Source organism: Herpailurus yagouaroundi, unplaced genomic scaffold (assembly GCF_014898765.1).
Source record: "Herpailurus yagouaroundi ecotype Mexico unplaced genomic scaffold, PumYag 77, whole genome shotgun sequence".
Classification (NCBI taxonomy): Eukaryota; Metazoa; Chordata; class Mammalia; order Carnivora; family Felidae; genus Herpailurus; species Herpailurus yagouaroundi.
In genome coordinates, this window is record NW_024412388.1 from 74,135,919 (window position 1) to 74,158,204 (window position 22,286).

Sequence of the window (22,286 nt, forward strand, 5' to 3'; positions counted from 1 at the left end):
CAGGTCATGATCTCGCGGTCCGTGAGCTCGAGCCCCGTGTCAGGCTCTTGGGCTGATGGCTCAGAGCCTGGAGCCTGTTTCCGATTCTGTGTCTCCCTCTCTCTCTGCCCCTCCCCCGTTCATGCTCTGTCTCTCTCTGTCCCAAAAATAAATAAAAAACGTCGGAAAAAAAATTAAAAAAATAAATAAAAAAAAAAAGCTTTAGCCTGCATCTCATTGAGTGTTAAAATCTGGCAAAGGGTAGACTTCTGGCCCCCAAGTGATCTGGCTTCTGAACTTTGGTTTTCTCTCACACATTCAAAAATGTGAACCTTTTTGACCTAAACTGGCATATTTCACTTGGCATCCCTAGAGATTTAAAGTGTGGCAATAACATTTAATTTGCATCCCTTTTACTCATTCGGGAGGGGCCCCCTTAACACAGCCACGTTGAGAGGTAGGTAACAATGTTGAGAGTTTTCAGAGCCTCATGTGTTAGAAACTGATGTTTTTAAGCTGCTCTCAAAACTGATTGGCTAAAGTTACCCCTTCTCTGAGCAACAGCTTACCAGTAATGCCATTTGATGAAGTGGGCAGAGGCTTTCTGAAAATGGCTGACTGGAAATAAGCGACATTTTATTCAACCAAGAGTAACCACAGACTTTTTTTCTGCCCCCCTCTGAAAAGTAATTTAAATTCTCTGGTGGACCTGTAATTAGGTCTCTTGGCACAGCATTGTTATCTGATCAGACTGTCATGCCCGTAAACAGTAAAAATGAGGATGTTGGTTCATTCATATGTGTTTGGTTTTTTTTGTTTTTTTTTTTGTTTTTTAAAGAAGGCTATGGGCTTTAGGCCCTCTTCTTGCTTTCTCACTCATGCTCTGCTTCTCTCTGTCTTTGTCTCATATGGGGGCTTTTCAAATAAAACCTTAGACAAGAACAATGTTTAAAAAGTGGGCCAGTTATATTTTGCTTCTCCAGTTCTGCCATGCTAATGGCTCCCTTCTTGATCATTTAAAACACTGGTCCAAATCCAGATGGAATTAGATGCCCCTTCCTGCAGTCAGACAGTCTGTAATGTTTGATACGGATCTTCTGAGTGGACAAGATGAGATTAGATTGGTCTCTCTGGGAGCCAACACTATTCATTTTGTAAGAAAGTTATCCTGGAGGCCTGAGTACTGCCAAGAGCAAAGTGGAAACAGAGCCCAGTCTTTCCCTCTTATCAAGATCCATAGTTGGTTCCACATTAAGCAGTGAAGTGCTCGATGGTAAAAGGATTTGAATAATGAGTTGGATCAGAAGCCAGGAAGGAGGTCCCTGCCACCCACGATCGAAATATGAATTTCATGTGTTGTAACTTTATTACCATTTTTTGTTTGTTTAAATATATGACAGAGACCAAAATCTCTGGCGTGGAGTCAGTGGCTATTTTTAGTTGCTGGTTTTTTTTTTCATTTAATTAATATTTAATGGGCCCCACTACATGCCAGGCACTGCACAACAGACCTCCCTATGCACTATAAAGATTAACCCTTAGAATAATCCTCATGTTTAGTCCTTTACCATGGAGGAATGTTATAGTTTACAAGGCTCTTTCACATTTATTTTCTCCCAATATTCTCACCTAAAGGGGGGCTATCATTAGCCTCACTGGCAATTGAGGAAACCGACACAGCTAGTAAGAGGGAGATGGGCTGAGTAACCAGCCCCCAGGCTGCCTGGGCCAGCAAACTGAGCTTCCTCTCGCTGTGTTCCTGTTTCTGTGTGAATAAATGCTCTGCTACAGATTAACTGTTGCAGTGGTTCTTAAAGTGTAGTGCTGTCTCTGGATCAATAGCATCAGCGTCAGCTGGGAACTTGTTGAAAGGCAATTTGCTCGGGCCCCAGACCTTTTGAGTAGAGCCAGCAATCTCTGTGTTAACAAGCCCTCCGCGAGGTTCTGACACAGACAAGTTCAGGAGCCACTAGCCTAGGGCACCAGTGCACGGATGAGATGACAAAGGCCTCCCGTGACAAAGAGCCTGTGAGCTAGGATTTGAACCCAAGTCTGTCCGTCTCCGATGCCGTGAGTTTTCCGGGTGGGCTCCTTAAAATAATCTTAGATTTTCCATTTTGGTAAATTCCTTTCTGAAATATCCAGTGGGGGAGAGGAGAAAAGGTCAATAAGAAAAACGCATCTCAGGGGTGCCTGGGGGGCTCAGTCGGTTGAGCGTCCAACTTTGGCTCAGGTCATGATCTAGTGGTTAGTGGGTTCGAGTCTCTCATTAGGCTCTGTGCTGATGGCTCAAAGCCTGGAACCTGCTTCGGAATCTGTGTCTGTCTCTTTGTCCCTCCTCTGTTCACACTCTGTCTCTCTGAAAATAAATAAATGAAACATTAAAAAAAAATAAGAGAAACACGTCTCTGGATGTAAGGCACAAATTCTGCCCCATCTACTGACTTTCTGGTTTCTGGGTGAGATGAACATTGTCAGGGCGCGGGGGACCCTTAAAATCACCACTAGAATCCCCAAGGGCAGGAAATCCAGCCGTAGAGCAGAGGGTCCCAAATGGCTGCCCAGGCTACGCACATTTCACCCAGAGCTTTCCGGGTCCGGTGTTCTTGTTCACTCCTGACGTTTTACTATGATGGATTTCATGGCAAGAGGGCTCTTTGCTCCCTGCCTGGCAGTATCCGTGGAGGTGTGGGTTCAGGTGGTATGGGAAATTCCTGGTGCTGTCCTCGCTGGCGGGACTTTCCTAGCTGAGATCCACAGCCTGAGGTCACACGTGGACCCTGCCAGCTGTGTGGCATAAACAAAAATGCCCACCTGGTTCTCATGAATTTCACCTGCATTTTATTTCTCCTTGAAGCAAGAGCCCAAACGGAGGCTTAGGCCACAGCTCCAAGGGTGTCCAGGGAAACCAGAACTGACCCCCCCCACACACACACACCCGCGAGGCAAGGCATTTCTGTCACAGGCTCTAGAGATCAGCAAAGGAGAAGCCTGAGCCTTTCTTTTTTGAAAGAGGAGAACTGTTGCCCACCCACAGAGCACTTCCTAGCAGCTGGCGCTGCACCGAGTGCTTTGCCTACATTATCTCTTCTCACTCTCAGCACTCTGAGGAAGATACTCCTATTAGCCCCATCTTACAGATGAGGAAAATGAGGCTCACCGAGGTCCACTTTCCCACAAACACACAGCTGGGAAGTGGTGGAGATGGGACTCAAATTCAGGTCTGACTGCAGATGTCCACCTGTTAACCATTGTGCCGCATAGACTCTGACGGCTGTGGCAGGCAAGGGAGAGGCTTTGTACTGAACGCCTGGCCGCACAGCCCCATAGGGCTTGGCAGCGGGAGACATGGGACCTTGGAGCCGTGGCATGTACCCACGTGGGCTGCAGCTGGGGCTGGAGCCCAGCAAAGGCCTCCACCAGGACGCCTTTTAACTGGGAGTGGGGAAGGGCGTGCTCAGGCCATTTTGCTTTCGGAAATGCTTCCTCCTACTCTCTATTTCTTCATGCATCATTCCCAGGTCAACAAATGGCCGTTTGTTGTTGTTGTCACTGTCTATAAAGAGTAGCCAGATTAACAGATCCGGCGTTTGGAAAATCACCGTAGGTGCCCTGTGTCTGCTTTTCAGTGTACCTGTGCAGCCTGAACCTGAGGCCTTGGCTCCCCGGGGCCAGCTGGGACATCCTGGAAAATTCCCCCAGGGCTCTCTGTTCTAGCAGGGGCTCCGGATGCAAGCCTCACCTTTTGCATAAGAGCCACCTTGGCAGGCGGTTGTCCAGGCTGCCCTGGGGAGGTGGCAGGTGCTAAACGTCTTCCTAGGTGCTGCATGGAGCAGACTTGGCTCCATGGTCCAACGTGGGGACCCAAGAAAGCCTAGTTGTCTCCCAGTGTCTCTGCCCCCTCCTGGTCACCCCCTCACTCCCCTCTGTGGCTTACTGTTCACACCCTCCCCCCTCTACACACCCAGGCACTTTCTGCAAAGAGGGCTTTGGAGATACCAATGCCTAGTCAGTCTAACCTTCCCAGGGTGGGAGGGCAGAGTGGAAAATTTGCAGTGTATACAAAGCCTGACGCTCAAGCAATAAAATCTCTGCCTCGTGGAAGTCCAGGATCCATAAGCAAGGAGGGTTGGCACAGTAGCACGTGAGCAGGAGGGCTTCCTGCCCCCAGAGATTTTGCTTCATAGGTGGCACCTGCCCTGAACTCCCCAGAACCGCCCCCCATCCCACTGTACCCTCTGTTACTGCCTCTTTCCCTCCCCCTGTGCAACTCCCCACCCCCTACCCTTCCCGCTGTGTTTCAGGGAGGTTTCCCAGCACCATTCTGGCTGACAGATCAGACCCATCTGAGTCAGACTGAGCCTCCCATTTAGTCACTTAGGCCTCTGGTATCCGGGTGGCCCAGGCCTCATGCCAATCCCACGACTGCTAATAGCAATTTGATCATACTCACTTTTATACTTAAATTTCCTTTCTTCCAGGAGCCCCAAGCTCTTTAACGAATGCGAGAATTATGCTGCAGGACAAAAAAACAAACCGAGGGAAAATATCCACCGTATTCCAATTCTGCTCCTCCTTCCCGGACTTACACACTTGCTCTGAAAGGTGGATATTAGAAGTTCATAAACTCTGGTGGGCGGTATGGATCTGGAACGGAGACCTGAGGCTTCGTGTTGCCCCCATGCCCCACCAGCTTTCACCATCTTCTTTCTTGAGTTTGCGGCTCCAAGACCTTGGGACTCCATTTAGATGAGTCTAATAGCCTTGTGTCTTAGAAGAAGAAAGTTCGGTATGGTTATATTAGCCTCCTGTGCCCCTAGAGGTGCTCACCAGGCCCAGCTAGTGGTTGTGTGCCTTAGAACAGGTGCCTTGGAAGACACAGTCACCTCCAAGGGCAAGAGTGAGATTTGGGCTCCCCTCCCCCCGCCCGCCCCGCCCCAGCAACCTTGTGTTTAGCGCCTGTGAAGCTTTCCGAGGGTGAAGAGAAATACAGAACACGGATGGCCTACTCCTCTGTGCCTGGCACCACTGGGTGCGGAGGGAGGGGAGGTAAGCCCGTGGGGGCTTTGGCTAGTACATGACTTGCCCTTCTTTTCTTATTCAAAGGTCCAGCCATTTTGTTTGATAGGAAGAAAAGGATTAGTCTTGGAATCAGGCATGCAGCTTCTAGTTCTGACAGCCCCCTTTCTCACCAGGGGTTAGGGCAGTATCCACAAGGTTTTGCTTGCTTTCTATAAGAGGAGAGAGTACTATCTGACTTTAATTATCGAGATTTGATCTTCTGGCTCAAACTCATTCTTCACACTGATGACAAAACTGTCTTCCAAAAAGAGAATTTGCTTCCTCACTTGAAAAGTCTCAGTGGCTTCCCACCACTGTAGGAAGGAGTTTCAGCTCCTTTAGTAAGGCATTTAAGACCTTCTAGGATATGTCCCTTTTTCCCCTTTCAAGCATGTTTGCCACTATGACTCCCTCTCAGAACGTGGTCACACCAGACCACTCACATACACTTTCATGCTTTTGTCCATTTTCTTTTCTCAATTCTCTGTGGAAATCCTCCTTACCATTCAAGGCCTGGTTCAAATAGCATCTTTCTGGGACCGTTTCTTTGATCCCAAGAGTCAGAATCCATTGTTCCTGCCACTACACCCACAAAGGCCATTGCTTGTGCCCGTGCTCAGTCATAGAGATGTGAAACGTGTGCTTTTGGAATGAGACAGACTTCTTGGGTTGAAGTCCTGGCTCCCTCACTTTCCTGCCATGTGACTTTTGGAAAATCACTAATCTACGAAGAGTAAAGCCAAAGCCCACCTTACGTAACAGTGTCGTGAGGATTGAATGAGTTCGAGTCTGTAACATCCTTGGGAGAAGAACATCGTGGGCGAGCGGAAGGTGTCCATGTTTCCTAATATCGCATTCTAGGTATCGTCAACCTGCCTGTGTCCTAGGTGGCCAGCCCCAGGTCAGGGCCACGCGGGGCGTCGTGACACTTGCCCCGCCCACCTGCACTAGCACGTCTTGTCAAAGGTGGGCATTCGGTAAACACTGAAAACATTTGTGAGCGTTTTATTTCTCAGTTCTTCTGTTTCTCTCTCTGGACAGTAGTGACAAAGAGTAGCGAAAAAGAACATTCTGGGGCCTAAAGAAACCCTCCCCAAGCACTCCTCCCAGGACAGAGCCCATTGTTAATTGGAAAATAAATAGCTCTCAGCTGAGCATGGCTTCTCCTTTCATGGGCCCCCCTGCAAGCAGTGGCTGTTTGGGAGACAGTTATACCTCCTTTGAGGATAATAATGAGTGCCCCAAACTCCTTTGGAAGAATGTTGAGAAGATAAATGAGATAATCCACCTGACAGCTCTTTGAGCTCTTATGAAAAAGATACCCTTGAAATAGAGCATACAGGTGTGCCTTGTTTGGGTTTGTGAATTTGGGGGATTTTATGAAAATCTGCACCTACCAAACAGACAAATTAAGGGGTGAAAATTAGCATCCCACACAGCCTCTTGGCTTGACAAAAAGATTCACAGCAGGATGCCTTTAAATAGCCAGCTCCCCTAGTGCATTTAAAATATGACTCAATTTATAAAGAATTTGATTTACATACACCCGGTCAGGAACACATCTACTACAGGAGGGGAGGCGCATATGTTTTTTATAATAAAGATTGATAACTGTGGGGTTTTCAAAATATAAAATATTTCTCTCTCTCACGATCTTTCATCATGCCGTTAACACTTCCACTGCTGGGAAGCAGCTCCGAAAGCGTGCAGGTGTTGGTGCGGAGGCTGGGCCGAGCCCTCCTGAGCACACCTCAGGGAGCGTGAGAGCATGAAAGGACTCTGCTTGGCAGAAGCCCGGTTGAAATAAAGAAATAACTGGCTTGAGATCACATCCGCATGCAACACGCTGTTCCTAATTGGGCTAAAGCATTTCTAACTCAATAGAAGATTAAACATCAGCAAGCAGTGAATGTCTGATGAAAAAGTAAAAATCAGCCTCATTTAGGAGGGAGACCATATACAGCAGATGCAGAAGCCACTAGATATGAGTGAGCTCCTTGTTCAGATTTTCTCTTTAGAAGTGTTTAGGTATGTCCTCTGTGTGTGTGTGTGTGTGTGTGTGTGTGTGTGTGTGTGTCTATTAGCAGATGCTCAGCGCTCGATGGGGTTCAGGGGCGTGTGCTGGTCCGAACAATGACCCCCCCCCCCCCCCGGATGCCTGGGAGGCTCAGTCAGTTAAGCTCTTGATTTCAACTCTGGCATGATCTCACGGTTCATGGGTTTGAGCCCCACGTCGGGCTCTGTGGTGATGGCTCGGACCCTGGGAGCCTGCTTCAGATTCTGTGTCTCTCTCTCTCTCTGCCCCTCCCCCACTCATGCTTCTGTCTCTCAAAAATAAATAAAAAGGTTAAAAACAATTAAAAAAGAATGCAGGTGGAATTAAGTTTGCTAATCAGCTGACCTGAAAATCGGGAGGGCCTCCTGGATTATCCAGCTAGGCCCAGTGTAATCTCATGGGCCCTTAGAAGTTGGGAGAGGAAAAAAAAAATCAGTGACAGGGGATGGGAAGGGAAAGGGCTCACTGGCCATGGCCGGTTGTGAAGACAGAAGGGGGCTGAGAGCCAAAAAATACAAGCAGCCTCTGGAAGATAACAAAGGAGAGAAAACAGATTCCAGAAAGGATCCCAGCTCTGACAACACCTTAACTTTAGCCTAGTGAGACCCGTTTTGGACTTGTGACATCAAGAAGTGTAAGGTAATAAATCTGTGTCGTTACGCATTGCTAAGTCGGTGGTGATGTTACAGCAGTCGTCGAATATTGATACAAAAGTGGGTGGGCTGGTTCCGGCAGCTTCCCTGGGTAGTTCGTACCGATGAGGCCCGTGTCAAATCTCTGGTGCTTTCATGAGCACAGAGGCAGCCTCACATTCAACCGCTGCAAGCCCTAACACCCGGTGCCCCATTCTCCTCTACTCCCACATGCAGGGGAGAATAGGGACACTGTGGGCTGGCCTTTGTGGCCTCTGTGCCACAGAAGCTGGGGAAAGGCCTGGGATTTCCTCTAGGGCAATGAGTCCTCTCTTTCGGTGAACCACCCACATAGGCCAGCCCTTGAAAGCCAATGGCACATATCTATCTGAACAATTCCAAGCTGCTCCCACCTCCACAGTTACTGTGCCTCCAGGCCCCTCTGCCCTCAGCATCTACCTCTCCAAGCGGAGCCTTGGATGGAGCACACTGGCCACCTCAGAAGTCCTCGTGTCTGTCCGCCCCTCCCTTCATCTCCGCAGCATGTGGATGTGGCTGGTTGGCCTGACATGGAAAATGATTTCTTTGGAGGCGCACTGGAACCCCGTTCTGCCTTTGAGATGTGCCTCAATGACCCCCAGGGTATTTTGTGCCCTCCTCTCCCCTCTGTGCCAAGTCTCCCCACCATGGCAAGCCGTCTTGGGCAGGCTCTACTCCTAGACTGGTGGGTGTTGAGGGGGTGAGGTCAACGCAGAGGAGAAAGAGCAGGAGGCTTGTTTGGTTGGAAGTTCAGCTGTATTTCCAATTTAGCTCTTCTCAGCAATAAAGCTCATGTTTTGACTCCTCAGTGGTCCCAAACCCTACATTAGAAAGGTGCATGATTAGTTGGCCCCAAAACAGTTACCATGAGCAGAGTCTCCCCATAAAGCCAAAGTTCTGAATTTCCACAATCGTCTATGGTGAGAGGAACATAAATGTGAATCTCTGCTCTTCATCAGCTGTGTGATCTCTAGACCTCAGTTTCTTCATCTCTGAACTATGGATGATAATAATACTTAGCTCCTGGGGTTGTTGTAAGGGTTAAATGAGACGATCCCTTTGGCCCGAAGCATAGTCACCGTGTTATAGTAACACGAAGGGAGAGCGACTGCTTCTGTTACTGTTGTTTTTGCTGTTCTAAAAGGTTAGCAAAACAGACCCTTTCTACCACAGAAAGGTAGTTTCAGCTGAAGTCTTTAAGACAATGAGTGTCAGTTTCGTCCATGTCTTCATAGTGAGATGCGGGCCGCCAAAGCAGGAGGTGAAAGGATGTGGCCCAGAACTGGCGTTCCAACAACGAGCTGACAATCGGAAGATTCAGAGGCCAAGAGAGTAACCGAGGCTGGAGAGAAAATGTCTTTCAAAAGAAATATGTGTTCTGTGGCACCTTCCTCCTTGCCCAGCAGGGTGGCGAACGTGTGTTCTGTGGACTGGAGGGGTCCCCTAGGAGAGTGGACTGGAATTGTCTTCCAGGTCGACGAGGCCCTCCTGGAAGGGCGGTGCGACCCCAAAAGAGAACCTACGGGGAAGAGGTCTGCAGAGGTCCGCAGGCAGGTGGGGGATGGAAGCAGCTGGTGAGGGAGGGGGCAGTGCCTGGGTCAGCAGAACTTCAGACGAGCTGGAAGATCCAAGCAGAGCCAGAGAAAGTCCGCTTTAAGTAGGGTGATCACTAGTCTCGTTTGTCCAGGACAGTCCTGGTTTGCATCTGCCGTTCTGGTGTAATTATAAAGCACGTCCACTTTCACTCTTAAAAGTGTCTCCGCTTGGACAAGAGATTACTCTCCACCGAAGTCAGAGGCAACCACACCCAACCCACGGGAGGCGTCTCCGTGCCCCCTCCTCCTTTTCGCCCCCCTTTCACTCTCACGGAGCCTTCTTCTGCTTCCATGAGGGGGTTGTGGGAAGAGTAAACCTGTGGCTCACCTGGCAGGAAATAGAAGAGCCCAGCTTGCCTCCACCCCTCACCTTCTGCCTTTACTGCTGGAACCTTCCAGCCTGAAGCAGGAGCACACTGCAGGTGACAGAAGTGAGTTGGTATTTTGTTTACTACATGAACCGGGCATACTAGCTCAGGCTGTGTCTGTTCCTGTGATTAGAAGTGACCAGAAGACTTAATTACCTCAATGGAAAGGTAAAGCTGTGGGGTAGCCTGAGATTTCCTAGGGATACGGGGGAACGCTCGCCCTCAGGGTGGGCTTGACCGGGCAGTGGGGGAGCAACAAATACAAGTCTTTTCTGTTGACCCCCTTTATTTCTTGTTAAAGATACCAGTTATGTTGTTACTATTGACCACTCACCGTTTTCATTCTGGCTTCATGGACACCCAGGCAAATGAGCTCTCTTGCTACCCAGAGCTTTGGCCTCAAATCACTGTTTGACCTATTCTGGCAAACTGCCACGGCCCTCATGCAGACCTCCGGGAATTATTCTGAACTGCAAATTTAAGGCCTAGACTAAAGACTAACATTGCTGAATGTTCTCCTCAAGAAGGCCAAGAGGAGAAGGAGAGAGAAAAAGGAAAAGTCAAAAACAAATAAACCCAGAGCACCTCAGTGGCTCAGTCGTTAAGCATCTGACTTTGGGTCAGGTCATGATCTTACGATTCTTGAGTTCGAGCCACACATGGGGTGAGTCTGAGCCCCACTTTGGGTAAAACACAAGCCCTGCTTCTCTCTCTCTGTCTCTCTCTCTTCACCCCTTGCTCACTTGCACCCTCTCTCTCTTGCTCAGAAAACAAAACAATAGAAAACAACAACCTTTCCTGTAGGGATGTACTATTTCTTTCCCCAATGTTCATAAGCAGAATTATATTCAAGGATTCATCACTGGAGTCCCTGTAGCTAGAAGGTTGCTTAGGGAAATGAAAGTCGTGACAAATGCAAAAATGTTTGCCCGTGATCACGCACCGTCTCGTTCTCCTACCCGACTACGGAATGAAGCCCCTTTTGGATCAGACTCCTGATGGTTGTGTGATATTATAAATATCTGACAGGACAGTGGAAGTGATGCAAATCCATTTCCAAGTCAAGTTTCAGATCTTGCAAGCAATGGAAGATTTCGTGGCATTAAGGAGAATGAAGTTGGAGGATTGCTCAAATCATCGCAAGCTGTCAAAAATAGGGGCATGGCGGGGTGTGCCAGTTAATGATGGGAAAACAAAAAATTGGCAGAGACAGGGACACCAGAGGCGCTTCAAAGAAAAAGTGTGTGTATCAAACAGTCATGAGAAGCCTTTGGGGAAATTCATAACCCTCTTGCATACTTTTGTGAAAATGTCTCTTTGTGCGATTGGCTATCAAAGTAAAATACAAAGCTGTTGTACAAATATTTTTAAAAATTTTTTCTTAAATAATTCATTTTTTTTTTTGTTCAGTAAGAACTAATGCATAGTTGTATTTATAACTTGTGTTAGATCGGAGAGTTTTAAAAGCTTAACTTAATCTTTTGTTTTATTTTTCAAGTTCAAGCTCCAACAGAACTTTTTCTCCCCCTCCTATTTACAATAAAATTGTCTCTCTCAAGTAGTTTCCTATTGGGTGGTTCTCTCAAAATAATGGAGATTTTCTGCTCCAAAGCCCCTAGTATAGATTACAGTCTTTGCATCATAGAGAGCTTCACCAAGGTCGGGACCAGAGGAGACACCTGAGTGACTCCTGCATGACTCAGAGAGTCACCAAAAGGAACCACCCGGAAAGGAAGAAAGCCTCTGCCTCAAAGACAAATTCCAGCTTCTACCCTTAGGGATGGAGGGAGCCATTTTTCTTTTCAGTGGCCAGTTTGTCCCTACTTGTCAACCACCAACCCACAGAATTATCAAAACCTCCCCTCAGAGGCTCCCACTAGAGGAGCAGGCATTTTGTAAGTGAGAAAAAAGGTGTTTGTATCCTCTGTAATTTTTATTGCTACTATTTGCATTTTCTCTGCCTGGAAACTAAACGCCCGCCCTGTTGAGTGAAATACCAGGCACCGTCTTCCCTGCTGGAGGCACCTGCCGGGCCTCCTTGCTCCCTTGGCCCAGTGCCCCTGCCCAGTCTTAGCCCTGAGGGTCTCTGATGGCAGGAGGAGGACTCCGGTCCCCATAAAGTGACAGAACAAGAGAGGCTCAGCTTCTCGGTGATGCCTGCTCTGCTACAGAGGGTTCTCTGGGGTCTTCTGGGCCTTCTCTGATGTGGAGGGTGGGAAGACGTCAAGAGGTCTATGGACGCCATCTCCCTAATCAGTCGCTCAGACGTTTGAGATTCTGTGAGGAAACAACAAAAGGGGGTTATCCACGCAGCCCAGGTCCCTTCACGATCCCTTTGTTCCTTCTGTTGCAATCTGCACCTTCTCCTACCCCCCTGAAGACCAGGTCAAATCTCCTTCCTTCCTCAGCCTGGAGTGGAGTGGGGGGGGGGGGGGTTGGCTGCCTCCTAGGGGTCAGGGTATGTCTGCTCAACCCTGTGACCTTATCCTCCTGAGGAGGCAAGACTCTCCCACCACAGCTCAAGGGTGCAAGAAAGGTTACGTTTTGTTTACATCAGCGTCCTTTCCATTTCAAATCCCTATTCTGCTTGACGGCTGGCACTTCCCGTGACTGCTGGATAGGTTTTTTTGTCCTTGGTGATTATGTCCCCATTCTGAGTGGCTCATGATCGCAGCTGGAGAGTGGGGGGAGTGGGGAGCGGAGAGAGGTGGCCCCTGACCCAGGTCCTCTGTCTATGCCAGCCTCCCAGGACTGTATCATCCCGTCCCACCCTCGGTCACAGACCCTAACGACTTCCAGGCCCCTTCTGAAGAGGGTCTACAGGAAATTCCGCTGCCCGCCCACGCTGCTGCTAAACTAAGGGAACTCTGGGACTGTCACAGGCCTTCCCCACACTAAGGGTCACTTCCACCCCTGCCAGCTGGCCCTTGCGGCACAGGAAGGAAGGGCAGAGGTGACCTTTCTTTTTCAATTCTCCTACCTCTTGGGTGGTTCCCTCCTTCCCCTAAGGGACGACCCTCTGAGATGAACCTCTGCGGGGGAGCAGAGCCATGGCAGGGCTTTATCAGGGGTCCCTCCTCAGTCCTCTCTTTCCCTTCTGCTCTCACTGTCTCCAAGCCAGTGTGGGGCCTTGACCTCCTCCCAGGGTAAGGTCTGCCCTACCTTGTGTCTTCACTCTGGAGTCTCAAAACCTAAACGTTTGGGTGCTGGGTGCCCTAGTTCCACTGGGACAACCTCCCTCTGAGACAGAAACGGTCATGGCCTGCTGCCACATGTGGGAGAGTCACCGTGCAACAGAGACTCTAGGGACTTTACCAACATATTGTCCCTACACGGGGACCCATACCGCCAGTCGTGCGAAGACAGAAAGATAAGCGTGGGCTGTGGAAAAGTGGAGCCTGTGCTCCATGAATATGCAACTCTAGGCTTCGGAGCTTAGCATATTTCATTCTGTTGCAAGTTGAAATGTGTAGGTATATCTCCTTGGCCCAACTCAAAAGGTAGATGTTTTCTGCCTTCTGCGAGTACAGACACTTGGCAGCCAGCTTTCTCTGAACGTTCGTCTGGAAAAGAATCTCCGCTTGTTGTGAGTAGTTAAGTTTATTCAACATATAAATCTCTTAAAACCCATGCACTTAAATGCTTGCGGTTGTGTGGGATATTATCAGTGTCAGGGATGGGCGAAGTTGAAGGCATTTTGGGTCAGTCTACTTTCTTTAAATCTTCTCCAAACATTTTAGGTTTGGCAAAACCTGAATTGCATTTTTGCCAAACCCCTGTGCCTGTAATTTGTAAACCCCTGTGTATTTTCAGGGAAATGTAGTCCATATGTTTCTGATTGATTTACACTTAACTCATCTAAACGTTGTTTTGCTAGTGTTATTTGATGTCCGAAGGGTCTCAGAGCCTGTTTACATCTGTCTAAGCTGCGCTTTTCCCCCCTGAGACTCGGGAAGATCTGTTTTGCCAAGAGTAAACTCAGTTGAAGTTTAGTTTACTAAGCACCGCCCCTCCCTGCCCCCACTTCCCACGTTCGTTCGGATGGGACTTGGGTTGAATCCGAACTAAAGAGCTGAGGAAGTTGCATGGGGCTTTGAAGTTGACCAAACACTCTCCACCACCACACCTCACTAAGGGGAATCAGCCCAAAGCCTCCCCACTGGGGACTGTGACCCATAACGCTGGCACAGAGACCAGCCCCCAGGCCAGGCCAACTTCCCAGCCTGGACTTGTCCCCAGCGGCACTGGCACTTAGCAGCAACCAGCCAACCACCCCACCTTGACAGTCCCTTCCAGTAGGACATGTTCATCCAGGTTTTATGGGGAGGAAAGCACAGACTTTGAATAAAAGCCATCAGCCCTCTTGCGAGGTCTGCAATAATGATCTTGTAGAGAAAGACTGTGGTTTTAGAACAAAATAAACAAAAGAAATCCTCAGCTAGGGCCCCACATCACCGAACCTTAATTTTAGATAGTCTGCATTTGCCTTGCAAATGAGTCCAAAAATTACCAACCCACAAACATTTAAAGCAATCTTGCCCACTGCCAGAGAGAGTATGCGGGGCAGAAGGAATGAGCCTGGCCCCTTCTGCTCTGCTCAGTGGAAGTGGGAAAAGGGTGTTGTTGGAACTTAGCTGGTGCCCCACAATTTTGGAAACATGATAACTAGAAATGGAGACGTACTCATTGCAACCATATGATTCATCCTTGAGGGAAATGGTGCTTTATTTTGGAGGAAGCACTTTAATGGGCATTGAGGCATGTTCAAGTAAAGTCTATTTGGACTGGAGAGACTCCAGACAAAGAGGAGCTAGGTGGCTTGTAAAATAAGGCGAGGGGTTGTCTTCTCTGCACGCAGAGTTGCCGTCGACTTGGAGATCAGCCTAAGATGTCTCTACCTCTTGTTTTACCCTGCAAGGTATGGGCAACCTAGATTCTAATAAAGGGACACAGTCAGAGCATTTAATTGGGGGAAAATTAGGCTAGCCCCTGAAATGTGGGGCAAGTTAGAAGATAAGAACAAAGATAGCTGGGACTCTCTCTCACCAGGGTTTAAGCTTTCTGTTTCTATGTTGTACTTCCCTTCTGCTATCTTTAAGCTTCAGATAATCTTGATATTATAGGTTGGTCTTGATTATGTTCTGGGGGAGTAGGTGAGGGGCCTGTGCCTACGCCATGAGGGAGACAGAGGAGACTGAGAGAGAATGGAACAATGTGACAAGTGACAGATAGGCCTGACCTCTGGAACATGGACACGTTCCTCGGGGATTCTCAGAAATACCTGGGATCAGGTAGACATACTGAAGACAGGCTTTCCTGAAGCCTCCTGGCATGACAGCTGAGTTGGGAAGAATTTTCCCCATCTGGAGAACTCGGGGACACCAGCCTCATATCAGTGTTAACTCTGGTGGGTGGGCCAGTGGCAATATTTGCAAGTCCACATGGGATACCAACGGTGCTGTTCCAAGGTCCCCCATATGGGGTCCATGCAGGTTGGCGTCCCACGGCGTCAGGATCAGACATTTCTCCTGCCTCCCTGGGCCATCGGTGTGCGTATCTGGACCGCATGGTATCTCCCTTGCCCCACCTTCTAGTTTCACCGAACCGTGTTTTAGCGTGAAGTCATCAAGCTACACTGAAGACTGAGAAATGCGTGTACTCTAAGCATGTTGTGAGCCGCAGTTTATCATTTTGCAAAGTCTCCTTCTGGTGGTGCTCTAAGAAGAAACCCATCCCTGCTGCTCACCGGCAGTATGGCTTTAGGCCAGTCCCTTCACTTCTCTGACACTCCATCTCCTCCTTTGTAAAGCAAAGATCATAATTCGCTTCCTTCGGGATTGTTGTCACACACTTGATAACATGTTGTTATTACAGGAATTCTTACAGAGTAATTCTTCTCACACATTATTGCCTAAATCCATGGCTGGTGTCTAGTTCTTCTGCATCAACTTTGTCCTTCCTCTCTGGCTCTAATTTGTTTACTCTCAGAGAGTGCTGATCCTTGAAAGGTCATCTGGAACACTGGTTCTCAAACCTGGCTGCACATGAGTCACCTGCAGAGCTTTATAAGGCATTTAAAGGAGATGCTGAGGAATCCGTGTTTCTAAGCTGCTTTCCTAGTGGTTTGGCTTTGTCCACAGATGGGGGTTTGAGTTACCCCTTGCCTCGATTCTTCCTCTGCCATTAGGCAAGAATTCCTTTCTGCTATTCCAGGCAGGTGGAAACCTGCCCTGTGTTGGACTTTAACAAGCAGGACTCCATACCCCCCTGGGGACCCCTTGCAGTGTCTGACATCCTTTCACGGCGCCTTTTCCCTGTTGCATTCTCGGCTTATTTCTCCAAAGATCTTGATTTAGTTTGTGACTACCATCCAGCCATTGTCTTTGTCTCCCAATCTGGTCACTCTCCCTGTCTTCTCCCTTGGGAGGCGGGTTCAGACATTTGTCTCCTTATTTTCTGAGGCTAGAGTTTTGCTAGACCCTTTACTCCAGCTCTTCCTTTCTTCCCTGCACTTTCTCCCGTCTGGAGTTCGGGTTTATTTTTCTTCCTGCCTAACTACTTCTAATATACTAAGTCAATAAACAGATTCTCTGTGGTTACATATGGCAAACAGCTGAAATTTACAGTTGAGAGTAAAATTTCCTCATTTGGGAAAAAAAAAAAATCATTTCACAGATTTAGAAAGTGGTCATTCTGATCTCCAGGGCAAATAAAAGTGTTTTATAACCTTCCACAAAAGCTTATGCCTTGATTAAATTTTATTATGAATTATTAATTAAACCAAGAAAACACAGAGGCCTAAACCTTTGCTTCAATTTGCTCCAGATTGAGACACAAACCAAAGGCGACAAGAAACCCTGAAGGGGAGGTTTAATGATAGGCAACACATATAAAACTATCTGCACACTTTCATCTGCCAAGGGCTCCAAACCAGCCATGCAAACGAGCCCCTGCGCCTAGGCCTGAATGCAGGCCAGCAATGAACCTGGAAGAAACGGGAAGTCTTCAGCGTCTCTCTCCTGGATGCTGTGTTTGGGTTTCGTGGGGGCATTGTGACTTTGAGGACACATCAGCTATTTGTCTCATGAGCAGCTGTGGTTAGGTGGGGAGTGGTAGGCAACAGGGTGGAAAAGCAGCCCGGTGTCTTGGAAGCTGAACCAGAGGTCAGGAGAAGCGGGCCACCGTGGTCATGGCTGCGTGACTGACTCAAGCAGGGCCACCCAATACAGTTGTTCAGGTTGCCTGGAAGCAGGGGCAGGTGAGTACAGAAATCCAGCTCATGTTCACCTGACTAGGCCTTGCTGCCTGCTGTAGGGCTGCAGCCACTAGGGGGAAAGAGCATCTTCTTCCGACTTGAACAGGAGAGTCACATACTGGTCAGGTCTTGCTTGGAGGCCAATTGCGTATGCAGGGGGTGGGTAGGAGGCATGGGCCTGCATTCTCCCGAAAGGAACATCTTTTGTTTTAGAACACAGAGGGGTTGTCTGGGCAAGTGGTAGCCTAGAATTCAATGCACAGATGCTGGGGGTGCAAATACGGAAAAGACCCTGTCTTCAAAGAGCTCACAGTAACTTGGGGAAGCAGACAAATAAACAGAGTATTACAACACAGTGGTGGCAAACGAGATACAAGATGTCTATGCATCCAGGTGCCCACCTAGCTGAAATTGGACAGGAGAGAACTGGGGAGGCTTTCTTGAGGGTGATGTCTAAATGAGTCGCGAGGAGTGGAAAGGGGTCGGGAATGAGGGAGCGGAGAGTGGGAAGGTACTGAAGACAAAGGGAACTACATGATCAACTAGCGGGGGATGAAAAGAGGTCCACCTGATTGGAAGAAAGAGGGGCTCTTAGAGAAGACATGGAGACCTTGTGGGGTTCCCCACCCATGTCTGGTTGTGGCTCAAGCCATTTTCAAATATGTGCATTTATTCAAATATAAAGGAATTGGTGATGACTCTTCCCTTTCCCCACTGGCCAAAATTGGAGGGCTTGGGCCCTCACCAATTTCCCAACACAGTGCTTGGCACTTGACGTGCTCCGGGACTAGCTTCTTCTCCTTCCCTACTTCTCTGGCCCGTTCATTTTCAATATGGAAACAGGGATAAAAGACATATATCTGTGCGTCTTTTACAACATCCAAAAAAAGAACAGATACAGGATGTGAAGGGTAATGTCCTGGCCCTTTTGCAATGGGCAGCACCTATGATTCTGTGTCCCTGCTTCTGAGTTGGTTCTAAGAGCATACTGAAGTTGTGCTCCAGCAGGAAGCCGGCTTCCCTGGAGTAATCACTCAGAGAAGAGGCGAGGAGAGCTCTTCAACTGCCCAAGAAGCCAGGTTTGCATTATCTGGTTATCTTCCGGAGTTCACCACCTCTCTCTGGGATTATCCAGGCCCCCCGTCCTGCCTCCCCAAGAAGATCCTGCATGGGGACCGTGTGGCATTTATTTGGCTGTTACTTATATTGAATTCGGTGCTCATGGAAAGTGGCACTGCTTCCTAGCATGACACCACATAAATAAGTTTGAAGATACTGCTTAATAAGAAGCCTATAAAAGAATTGTAGAAAGAATTGAAGGATGCTGTTTCCTCTCTAATATCTGCCATGAATCATTGCTCAGAGGGAAGGCACAGAACAGAGGCACCCAGGGACAGCACTCTGGCCCCCGGGGGGCAGAAGAGGGCCTTCCTGATAGGGCATACGTTACCTTTCTCCCCCCCGGCTTTGGTCTGAGGCTGGCAGAGAGGGAGGTGGCTGTGAGGCCGTCTGATGAGTAGGCTAGCCTGTCTGATGGACTGGCTAGTCTTTGCTGGCACCCAGTTTTGTAATCTACTCTCCTGAATAAATCCATGTGACCGTTGCCTCCAGTCAATTAACCACATCTAGTAAATGCTTACTGTGGGGCCAGCCTACTGGGGGCAGCTCTGAAAGAAGTAGACTATTCTGTCTCCACAAAGGATTTACCTCAACCCCGTGGGACTTCTCTTTCCTGAAAAAGATCATACTCTTTCCCTGGCCTCTTCTGCAACCAAAAGGAAAATAAGGCACAATATTCTTAGTTAATTTGGAGTTTCTTGAGGGAGAAAATGTTCTTGGAAAAACAATGCCTTATTCCTTTCTTTAGAAAATTCTTTCCTGGAATACAGCTCAATTATGAGTCCCCGAAAGGCCCCCAACGTGTTTTTGTGGGGTTTTTGGTTCTTTTTTTTTGTTTTGTTTTGTTAAAAGAGATGGTGTCAGGCCAGGCCTTTAGGGAAGTTGAAGAAGACTTTTGTTTGCTGCGCATTGCTTTCCTAATGGAGCCCCTTCTCCAGAGCTGGCGTGTGAAGGAGGGGTGGGGCTGCCTCAGTATCTGACCCCAAGTGAGTTTGTCTGAACAAGATGTCCTGCTGTTCCCCGGCAGTATATTATGGAAGCCAAAGAGCTGCCCTTGGAAGGCAGACGAGTGGGACGGGGGGGGGGCAACAGGTGGCCTCACTTCTTGGTAACGAGTGGATAATAAACGCTGTGTCCGTACCCCAGGCAAAGCGCTCAGAGGTCCTCCCGGGGGGGCTGCTTTCTGAGGGGATGCTCTTCCAGTGCTCCCCAGCCACCCGGGAGAGCCAGCTGCTAGCAGATGGAAGGGGTTGGAGGATGCAGGGAAGTGACCAGGGAATAAGAGAAGTGTGCTCAGGGAATGAGAGGCATTTAGGCTGAGAAGCGGGTGGAGGGAGAGTGCAAGTGAGGGAGATGGGGAGAAGAGCACCCGCCTATTTGATTCAGGTCCTTGAACTGTCTCAGTGAGGCTTTCAGAGATTATTTGCTTCAACCCTTGAGTTCAGAGTTGAGGAGACTGAGGTCCGGAGGAGTTTGAACTGGCCTTTGGTCACATGGTGAGTGTGCAGCTCAGCAGCATCCAAGATCTGAGCTGTAGTTCCTGGTCTTATCTTTGCTGGTGACAGTTGAGGCTCCTTTAGCTTGTCCCTCTGAGATAGAGGAAGAGCCAGGAGAAAACCATTGACCTTGGAGTCAGGTGACCTTGGTGGCGGGGTCTAATTGCCCAGGTCCCACTTGGACAACATATTTCCCCGGGCTTTCCAGACAAGGGCAGAGCACCACCCCCTTGCTCTCAAGCTGGTGACCTGTAAGAATTGGCAGCAAGAGAAGGCTCGGGGCTGATTTGGAGCCCTCTGGTGTGTTTCTCCCTTCCAACTTTTGGAGGTGGCAGTTACTGGGCAACATGACCCTTGAGGAGGAGATAAACTGCTTCAGATAGGAAGGCTTTATCTTTGAGGTTATTGCAAATGTGCCTGACTCCTTAATCTAGTTCTGTCCAGATCTGAACTGGTAGCCAGATAAACTGCCGGCTGCCTGATTTCTTGTATTTATCAAGTCTAAACAATTATCAGAAGGCAATTATCCCCTGGGAGGCCAGTGGCTCAAGAGATAAGCAGCACCCCGCAGGTCTGGTTTCTGACCCGGATCCATAACTTGTCACTCAATGCCCTGTGCAGATTTTCTCCTCTTTCCCACAGTCCTAAATTTTAAAGGAGGCTTGATGTTCTGACGCGTCTGTTTTGGTGTTTCCTTGCCCATAGCTGAAAATAAAGTCCGATGGTTCTTATAGGGAGATAAATCCTTTTTAAAGGCCCTTTTGTTATCACCGTGGAGTTTGTGAGCACTAGAAGTGGGTTTTAAGGGACCCTTGAGACCTTAGATCAGAGTCGGCTATATCTGGAAGGGACCAAGTGACCACTTTGCACAGCCCCTTCATGGTGTCGGTGAGGAAGCCCAAACAGAGGGATTCGGTGTGTTGTGAAAGGAGGGTGCTCTTTGGAGTTAAACTGAGGTGGGTCTGAAGCTTGCCTTTGACACTGGCCAGCTGCCTGACCTTGGGTAACCTCTCGGAGCCCCCATTTCCTCATCTATCATGTGGAAATAGTAATCTGAGCCTCACAGCATTGTTGTGAGAGGTAAAAACTGTTTGCCCCTGGTCGAGGTCACACATATAACTGGGGGCAGAGCCAGTGTCAGAATCCCAGGATCCTGGCTCCCAGATCTCTCTTCTTTCCATTACATTGTGGAATCTTCTTCTCTGGAGGTCTGCAACTTGCCGTTAAATTAAAAGTAAAGCTTCTTCTTGGTCCCGCCCAAAATTCTAGTTCAGTGTTTCTCAGACGGCTCCTCCAGATGGTCTGAGGCTCAGTTCTGCTTAGGACTCATGTTTATACGATGACAGCATCTATATTTTTTCTGGATGAATTAATAATCGACTTGCCATTGTATTTAGGAAAAACCAGACATCACCTCATGGACGTCTCACTGAAAGGAGGCGTCATTTATTCCACTTATTCTGGCAAATTTTCTACTTAGTTTTGGTGGCAGCAGGAACAGGGGTCTTGGGAAGCTTTTTGCGCAGCCTAAGGTTGTTACTCGTCCTCAGGATGACAGGCCTAATCCAAAGTCGGGTGGCCTGAGTCTAAGGTCCTAGGAGCTCTCGTCAGGGCGTTGTCTGCGCCTCGGACACTAGGTGGCGCCACAGGAACATCCTCGCGGCTCGAGGAGCGGTGGCAGGTGGAGAGGACTCGCCGCTGAGCCACGGAATTCTCGGGCTTTCCACTCGGGGCTGGGGTTCCGGCTGGCCACCTCTCGCCACCCTGTCCTCCCATCAAAAGCACGGCTTCCCTCTGGGGAAAGCCCTGGTGTTGTCTGGCGATGGGAGTCATACCCCCATTTGGTTTTAGGATTCACCAGTTCAGCATTTTAAACCCCAAAGGACGAAGCGTGTTTGTTCCTCTTCGCTGCCCCCGCCCCCTGTGTTAGTAAAGATTCATTTGCCTTGAGTGGCATCATTCCAGGGGTTTGGGGTGCTAACTATAGCTCCCTTTTTTTCTCTTTTGAAAGGCTGCAGACGTCATACACGGTACGCTTGCATGATGGACGCCTCCGAGCCGGCCTAGAGAGATTGTCGCGGGGGCTGTGGGGCCGCAGGGAGTTTAGGTGCCCGGCTCAGGTGCCACGAGGCTATTCAGCCAGGTGCGAACCGACTGGCCTCTCCTCCGGCCCTGCGCCGCGGGCGCCCCCTGGAGGCGGTCGGGGGAGCGGGGATCGGCGCGCCTCCCGCAGCCCAGGGGTCCCCGCCCCTCTTCTTTTCGGTGCCCCTCAGGATCCCGCAGAGATTCCCAGCAGCCTCTCAAATCGCAATAAAGTTTCCCTACTTCAAAGTCAGTTGCTGTTCTCTCACGTCCACATCACCATTTACACCTGGCCAATTTCCTCTGCTCCATCCAGACAAATGGCTTCTTGGCCCCCACTGGGTCACCCCCCTCACTCCTCCAGTTCGGCTCCTTTCTCCAAGGTCCCTTGGTTGGTCTTGCCCCTCAGGCCCTGGTTCAGGCCGGATCCGGGGTCCCTCCCCACACCAAGGCTTCCCGCCGCCTCCCCATTCTGGAGAGTCAAGAATGGAGCCAAGTTTTGTCCCTTTCCTTCCTTAGTGCTGTATGCACACTTCAGGTATTATGCTTTTCCTGTTTACCAGGGCTGTCGGATCTGGAAGTGATTTGTGAATAAAGGCAGCTT

The 22,286-nt window shown here is 49.1% G+C and overlaps 1 long non-coding RNA gene across 1 annotated transcript; it reads left to right on the plus strand.

Moving 5' to 3' along the window:
* The first annotated feature begins 13,142 nt into the window (after positions 1–13,142).
* Positions 13,143–21,931, plus strand: LOC121018589 (uncharacterized). Its single transcript, XR_005785241.1, has 2 exons — positions 13,143–13,316; positions 21,612–21,931. It is a non-coding gene; the product is annotated as an uncharacterized LOC121018589 (long non-coding RNA).
* The last annotated feature ends 355 nt before the right edge of the window (positions 21,932–22,286 follow it).